Genomic DNA, 8952 nt, shown 5'->3' on the forward strand with positions numbered 1-8952 from the left:
TATACCTCCCCCGGCACAACTTGAGACTGTGTCCCCTTGTTCTGTTGCTGGTTGCCTGGCAGAAGAGACCAACCCCCACCTGGCTACAGCCTCCCTTCAGGTAGTTGTAGACAGCAATGAGGTCACCCCTGAGCCTCCTCTTCTCCAGGCTGCACACCCCCAGCTCCCTCAGCCTCTCCACACAGGGCTGTGTTCCAGGCCCCTCACCAGCTTCGTTGCTCTTCTCTGGATACATTCCAGTATCTCAGCATCTCTCTTGAATTGAGGAGCCCAGAACTGGACACAGGACTCAAGGTGTGGCCTGACCAGTGCTGAGTACAGGGGAAGAATAACCTCCCTTGTCCTACTGGCCATGCTGTTTCTGATACAGGCCAGGAGGCCACTGGCTCTCCTGGCCACCTGGGCACACTGCTGGCTCATGTACTGTTGATGCCTGTAAGAATGAATAGATGAAGATTTTCAGAACAGCCTGCTTTGGGGCACTGTACAATGTTCTCATTCATCACCCAGACATGGGAATGAGAAGCGATGCAGTTTTATTCAAAACAAGTAATACAAATCTGACTGCCACAAATTCTATAAGGATCACAGGACACAAGAGACCAAGTCATAAAATGGTAGGAATTAATGTCTGGTAAATGAAAAGCAATGCATGAGAAAAGATAAACTATGTGCATACATCTAACCCAGTGATGTAATTAAATGGTGGCACCTGTTCAAGAGACATCAACTGAATGCTTTGTACAGACCAAAGAAGCAAGCAAAGCATAGACTGTGATTACAGACAGGAGAGTGAGCAAAACAATATGCCTGACTGTATTAGTATGTAGAAGACTCCATAACTAGAGCACACCCTCTGTGTGTGACACCCACAGATATTACATGTGCTCTTCTTCCCAGAGCAGGAGAGGTGTAGAAATAGAGGCAGAAGAGATCAGGCCTCAAAACTGGAGAAAGCATGACTGAGGTAGGTTATAGCAGGAGTTTGGGAGCTGGGGTTGTTTAGTCTAAAGAAGAGGAGGCTCAGGGGTGACCTCATTGTTGTCTACAACTACCTGAAGGGACATTGTAGCCAGGTGGGGGTTGGCCTCTTCTCCCAGGCAAGCAGCAATAGAACAAGGGGACACAGTCTCAAGTTGTGCCAGGGGAAGTATAGGCTGGATGTTAGGAGGAAGTTCTTGCCAGAGAGAGTGATTGGCATTGGAATGGGCTGCCCAGGGAGGTGGTGGAGGCACCGTCCCTGGAGGTGTTCAAGAAAAGCCTGGATGAGGCACTTGGTGCCATGGTCTAGTTGACTGGCTAGGGCTGGGGGATAGGTTGGCCTGGATGATCTTGGAGGTCTCTTCCAACCTGGTTGATTCTATGATTCTATGAAAATAATAATTCCTTGTATAACTCAAGAACAACAAGGCACCCACTGAAGTTATCCAGCAGCAGGTCTAGAAGAGGAAGGTATTTTTCACAGCAAATTATTAAATGGAGGAACAAATTGGAACAGACTGCTGTGGAGGCTAAATCTGCTCACAAGGAGCCAAGGGAAGCGATGGAGACCCTTTCCCCATGCTGCAGGCACTGCCTGCTGGATCTTGTGCCCACTTCATTCCTTTCGAAGGTTTCCCACCACACATATAGGGTGGCAGACACTCCTCTCCACCATTCCCACAACTCTGACTGCAGCAAGGCAAAGGATAAGCAGGACATCCCGTTGCTGTTAAAGAAAAGCAACACACAGCCTGCCTATCAGGCTTTCACATGCCCATTCACACGCTCCTACTCCACTCAAGTTTTACTCAAAGATCTAAATACAAGGCACTAAACTACCTGGATTTTTATCATGTTTATTTTGCCTCCTATGGTTTTCTGACATTTCTCAACACCGTTTGAGGCTGCTGCAAGACTTTTTATCCCTGCTGTTTCCCCTGCTCCACTCCCACAGCAGCTCCCACATGGCTGTGTCCCTCCACAGCATGCAGGAAAGGATGTAACTCGTGGAACCCCTTGTTTTTGTCCATCTGATGCAGCAGTTATCTGCCAGGCACCTCCAACACTCAGTTTACTTTGGTTTCCAAAGGGAGGCAATAACTGCTAAAAGGCTGAAAACTGCAGGCTTTCTTGTGTCGTTTCTGTTTGCATTTGAGAATCAGAGAGAGCAGAAAAGGCTACTGAAGCAACAGCAGCAAATGCTGGTATGAGGTGAGAGATTTCTATCTCTATTCCATAATTACTTCCAACTGTAAATAACTTTGAATGGCCTGTTAATGACAGAGAGGCAACAGGGAGTCAGTGGTGAACGTGAATTTAAGGAGTACCTGTAAGAGCTATGATTCTATGTCTTATTTATGTGGTTTTCCTGCGTGGAATGCATCCACATATCTCTCAACTGGCCAACTTCAGCTAAATATGCCATGGAAACAAAGACCACAAAGTGCTTGAGAACCAGGCAGGTGAAAGTTGCACTGCTAGTGTGGGCTAGGCAGAAGAAATATTTGGTACTGCAGACCTTAGTGCATGACAGGGATTTTCTTTACAAGTCCCCAGGAATTGGCACCTCTCCTGGAAGGCATGGCCAAAACCTGTCCATGTTTGGATTTCTTGGCCTGTGCAGGGCAGAAGATGGATGTTGTCAGCCCAGTGAATCCCTGTGGAGGCAGAAGGATCAGAGACTTGTCATTAGACTGTGAAAACTATGAAAGCCTGTTAGAACTCCTGGGTTTTTACTTTTCGCTGGACATCATGCTCAACAGAGCAGAGGAAGGACACATGATGTACCCTATGAGAACAGATACACCTGGTCACTTAATTCGTGGATTCCTAGCCCACAGGAGGGCAATGCTGCTTCACATGGCACACTTGGTGGTCGGCATCACTTTTCTGCCTTCACATTACAGAGCAGAAGAGTTTTGTGGTAATGCCACATCACAGCCTCAGAAAAATGCTAAGACATGATAGCAGTCAAATGGCACAGTGTGTTAGAAACCATTTCTTAATACAGAATGGGGAAAAAAAAAACCTGGTTATTTATTTTAAAACACTGTTTAGAATTCTGTTACATTTAATCCTAACTTTGGTATTTCTTGAACTGATAGTTTTTTTCTTTGGATTTTAAATAATTTCAACAGCCCTGGAATGTTTTTCTCTTCTGATTTAAGTATACATGCACCCACACAGTTCTTGTTTTATTTTGTTGTTGTTGTTTTAATATGGAAATTATGTTGTCATTATATTCTCAAATACAATATTATCTAGCTACTGTTTCTGTTTATCTTAGTTGAAACTAGATTACTTGTATCTGTTTATTTTTGCCTGTTAAGGCTGGAGTTTGATAGCCTGTTGTTTTCAGGGGGAAAAAAAGACCCACAAAATTACCATTCCTTCCCATTTGGTCTGACAATATATATCACGATCTCATGATACACATACCCATCAGTAGGGAAGATAGAGCTAAGCATGAGAATAGCATCACCCAGAGAAAGTGTGTAAAACCTAAAGTTACCTAATGAAACCACATCTTTAAAGCCACTCCATGAGCCTCCTGATGAAACACTGACTTTCTGAATATGATTTTTCAGTGTACTTCAATAATAGATCATAACTAACAACCTGTAAAGTGTTCTTCCACTTGAAATTGCTCTGAGTGTTTCCTGTGGAAAGCTCCTGGTTGTATCTTGCTTGTGAGTAGTTCACAGGGAGACGATAAAACATTTGGCGTTTCATACATGTTGATGGGATAGACAGGCTGTGTAATATAGTTCTGATCCCTGTCTAGAACAAACGAGCTCTCAGTATGAATTTTCTCATGCAGATGTAATTACCAGCTAACAATGCCCCTTCCCAAAGTATTTAGCCTGGGTGGATTGCAGAAATTACCTTGTATTTCAGGCTTAAAGACAAGCTTTAATAAAGCTTTTTGTTTATATTCTAACAAGCTTTAATAGCAACCTTTGTTTGTATGCTGATGTGTTTCTGTACCCTTCAGTGATACCAAGGGACCACACTTTTCTGTTTATTATCTGCCTGGGAGCCAAAAGCTGCACTCAGAAAGAAAGAGTACAGGCTTAGGCATGCTGAACTTCCTTGTCTGTCATGTTTCTGCTGGAAAAGGAACTCCCATTGCATGGGCGTTTTGCCAGCTTGCACATTCCCATAAATACAAACACCAGGAGAGACTTTGGAACTGAAGAGCAGAGAACTGGGAAATCATTAAGTGATGTGAAGTTACGAGGTGAATTTGAATATTTGATGAGATATACAGTTAGTCCAAAGTCCTGCTCTTTTTTGCTTGTCTTTTCATAGCTGTTTGGGTTTGAAAACATTTACTGCTTACTCTTGAGTCCAGCATTGCAATGGGCTGTAAATAAGGACAGCAAGGGGAAGGCAAAGCACAGACACGTCTTATGCTGGGAAATGCTTTCTGCAGCACACAGATAGCCAGAGGGCTAGGTGTATGGGCAGTCTGATTTACAAATTAAAAACATTTCTAAATAAAGAGCTCTTAATGTTATTGTTACACATTTCCATCTGCTGTGTGCTACTGGTTATGTGCAGATGGCAATTAAATTAGTACCTCTTCTGGAGAAATTAGTCTAAAACCTCACCTCCTGCCTAAGGGTTCATATTGAACTAGCGGGAGGCTTGCATGAGCAGTGCACTTCCATCTCCAGCAGAAATGCAAACTTCAGGACAGGTTTTACTAGGCTTCTCCTCCTTTCCTAAGTGTAGTGGTTTGAATCAGAACAAAATAGATCAAACTGAAACAGCAGGTTAACTTATTTTCCAACACAGATGTAAGAGAGAAGTAACACAGAAAAATTCAGGATTGAGACCAAAAAAAAGTGAGATAAGAATAGAGTTTACTGATCAAAACCATAAAAACATAGTACAAAATATATAATTACTTTAGCCTATTTGCAGAAAAAGCACAGCACAAAGCAGCAGCAGCAAGCAGAACCAAGCGAGCCAAAAGCTCAAGCCAGAAAACTACTCTCCCATCCCTCCTTGTCCCACCACCAACCCAGAACCCAGAAGCAGCAACCAGAACAGGAATCTTTTCATGTTGCAATCTGAACTTCAAGCCTCAAGATACTTTGCTCCAGTTAGCACTTTCATTTTTTGAAGGTGGCATGACTGCAGCATGGTATGAATAACAGCAGCAGGTTCAGCACAATCCATGACACTAAGCAGAAACACTGACCAGGTGGAATCAAAGGAGTGAATGTTGTTGACGGGTTTCGATCCTTCTGCATGACTCTGGCAGTTCTGGCACATGTGGGCAATCGCTGTCTCTGACATGTTCCTTGTGTTTGTGTGCAGTGTGCCTTCATCTTCCCCTGTTTGATCTTATCACATAGTTGTTATATTGTAGCAAATAACAATTTGCTTTGAATAGTGCAAAAAACCCTCTGCTCCAAGGACTGGAAAATTCATGACACAAAAATACATCTTCTCAAGTTTTCTTGCTGCATGACTGCAGCTCAGCTTACCACTGAATCTGCCATAGCCTTAGAGTTCAAATTCATACTTTCCTGTCTTTGAACCCAGGATACCAACACCATGATGCCAGCAGACCATTATCTGGCTCAGTGCAACACTGGGAGAGGAATGCAATCATATTTCAAAATATTCATAGAAGTACACCTCCAAACTCTGATGGCCAAGTAATAACATGATTTCTCTGACATTTTACTAGTATTATGACAGCTGATGTGAAAAGCAGTAAGGCAGCTGAACTCACTTAAAGTAAGACTATACATTCTTTACCAAATATAGCAGAGACATTTAGCTTAATCTCCTTTTCCTTAAACAGTCAGTGATCGCTTCTTTGTTACTAGTCATTTGCAAAGTATGGGGAGATGTTTGTTGCTAAGTGCTTACAGTTGCATTCATTCATACACCAGCTCGAAGTCAAAAATAAAATGCATAGTTTAATGTAAACTTCTCAGCCTGCCTATGCAGAACTGCAGACACCTTGGAAGATCTATGTCATTCAGCACTTTAACCATTGCCTTATGTGTGGCATGAGCCACTGGGACCATGGGTCCCAAAACAGCACTTGCTGCTTCCTCCAGAAGCTCCTTTTCTCTCTCTCAAGTGTCTTTAAATGCCATCCTGGAAAGGTGGGCACAGCACAAATGGTGTAAAATCTTGTTCTAAGAAATTGCTACATGCATACCTTGCAACTTGTCTGGCATCTCCCTAAAACCACAATACAGCATACACAGCAAAAGTGCAGGGGGAAAAAGGTAGCATCCAAATACTAATGTTAGACTCATTGCATTCAAAAGCAGGTGCAAAAAAAAATGCCTCCTTATACTTCTGATCAGCCCCGAAGAGGTTTTGTTTGTTTGTTTGTTTTTCTTTCTGTATCATTCAGAAAGCAAATTATCAAAAAGGCTACACAGCAATGGCAAGTTCTGTCCTCTAGGAAAAACAGCCACATTAGGTGGGTTTAGGTGTGCTTAGGTTTCACAAAGGTTTCATCCACAGCAGTAAATTTAACAGTTATTCCTTGGTTATAAGGCCAACTAGCACTGACTCAGTAGTGCAGCTCAGTGCAATCTGGAGGAGTCCATAGGCCAGGATGGGGTAGACTATTCTGAAGATTTAACAGCACAGCACATGGCCTTCCAGTGCAAAAAAAGTGTCTCCTAGCGCCACTTCATTTACCAGGCGAAATTAATCCTTCATTTGGGGGTACCAACAACCAACTGTGTTCTGGTCTTTTCTGGCTTCAAGGTGCTTGATCAGAATAAAGCCTTCTGCTGGTTTATTCTGCAGGGGTGAGTGCAAATAAAAACTTCCGTGGGCAATGCTGAGCCTTGGCACCTTTTAAGGCCATCAGAGCCACCTTGCACAATTTTGAGATGCACTGCTGCATTATCTCTTGTTCATACCTAGGAGATGTAGACAGGAAAACTCTCAACAAAAAAACCCCAACACAACCCAAAACCAACCAGCCAAAAAAAAACCCTGTCAGATTAAACTATGCTGGATACAGAAGTTAACGACACCTTTGCAAAACAAAATCTTAGATGGTTTGGATCCTCCTCGGTCAATGAAAATTTGCAGTGTAGAGAAGGCAAGAAATTGGCAAGAGGGTTAAATTAATGAAAACAGTCCAAGGGCTTAGTCATTTTCAACAGCTAATGCCCTTGAGGAACAACTCACTTGATGTCAGTGCTTACAACTGGCTGATCACTAGAGACTTTTTTCCCCCACGTTAAAAATAGCATCTTATTTACCACACTGTTGTTAAGGAATGATTGCCATTTCCATTGTAGCCGCTTTTCTGACTACATTGCTCAAGGCAGCTCTACAGCTGTGCCTGTGCCCCAGGGTAAAGTCTAGACATGAAGACCTTGGGAAAGGCATGTACACTGCAGCAAGGTGTTGATACACATCATGTGTTTGAGGTCTTTTCCATTTAACTGAGGAAGAACTATGAATTCTTTAGTACAGAATGCAGTTATTAGTTGTCAAACAATGCTCACATCTCTTTTTCATAGAGAAAAAATCTCTTTATGTCTGAAAGTTAAGACCATGTCACATGCCAAGCTGACCCTTTAAAGACATCTCTTGGCACCTCTCCAAGAAGAAAAGCATGCTTAGATACTGATATGTTGTGACTGGTTTTCTCCTCTGCACTTCTGAATTTCTATATTGAGCATAACAGAACAGTGTGGGGCTGAGCATGAGCACAGTGCTCTAAGAATCTCCTCTCCACATTGGCACTAACAGGTTCGGGAAGAGGCAGGCTCTGCTCGGTACATTCCTGCGGGTCTTTTGCTGGCTTTGGGCTGTGGGACAGTGGTACACAAGCTGCTATTCTCCTCTGGCTGGTGGGAGGTGGGGGACAGGCTGGTTTGGCAGATGATGGCAGGAGGAACACCATGGCAGCATGTGAAGTTGGACTCCTAGACTCATCTTTGCACCCAGTGTCACCCACCCAATAAAATCTTATTAAAGAGGAGGTGATATACCAGGTATTTAAATGCACATGCACTTCTGTGCTTCCAATAGTATAGGTTCAGTATTTAAATACCAGGGAACTAGACTGACAAATACCAGGATTTAGAACGGATATGCTTTAAGCTTAGAAGGGACCATGATGGTCAGAATCATCTTCCCAGCATAATGTACTGAGCTGTCAGGCACAGCTATGCACATGCATTCATGCATCCTGACCTGGCACACACTGCTTGAATGCCTTCCTCGCTCAGAGTAAGCTGGGAGAAAGGAGAAGGAGGAATCCCCCTTATTTGCAAGTCTTTCTTTTCCTCTGCTGGTACTGCTGTGAGGCCACTGGCATCCACACAACACCAACAGCAAACACCAGGATGTGTTTGCTGTCAGATGAGACACGTCACAGCTCGCTCTTTCTGACTGCTGCTCCCCTTGGGCTGGCCTCCATATGCCTTTAGCTGTCACCAGAGACTGTGTGCCACCAAGTGATTGCCAGCCAGAAGTTGGTGGCAGTTACCATCTGTGATAGGAAAGATGTAGATGGCCTCTGATTATTCTCATGAGGTTCAAATGTGCTAAAGCAGGTGTGGGGTAACTAATAGTTATATTAAAAAAGAATATTTAAGTACTTGGGAAATGATGATAAGGTTCCTGTCTAGCTGGGCTATGGCAGACATCCATGAATCATGTTAATTCCTTTGCAGTAGCTTTTACTGTGCAACTCTGTTTTCTCCCAGAAGTTTTTGAGTGTGACTGTGACCAATATTATCTTAAAAATATCACAGCTATAGCTAGCTGAAATTTGGCTAAGAAGCCAAAAAAATTAGAAGAGGAATTTGAAAGAAAGTTTGTATCTCCACTTGTTGGTCTTTTCCAGCCCTCTAGTCCATCAGCTCAACAGGTGCCAACTCTTAACAGAAGAGTTTACAAAGCACTGTCTTGTTCACTGAACATTTTGACGTGCTTAGAGTGAATTTCTACACTTTGAACAAA

This window comes from Pogoniulus pusillus, chromosome 1 (genome assembly GCF_015220805.1).
Source record: "Pogoniulus pusillus isolate bPogPus1 chromosome 1, bPogPus1.pri, whole genome shotgun sequence".
In the NCBI taxonomy this organism is placed as follows: domain Eukaryota; kingdom Metazoa; phylum Chordata; class Aves; order Piciformes; family Lybiidae; genus Pogoniulus; species Pogoniulus pusillus.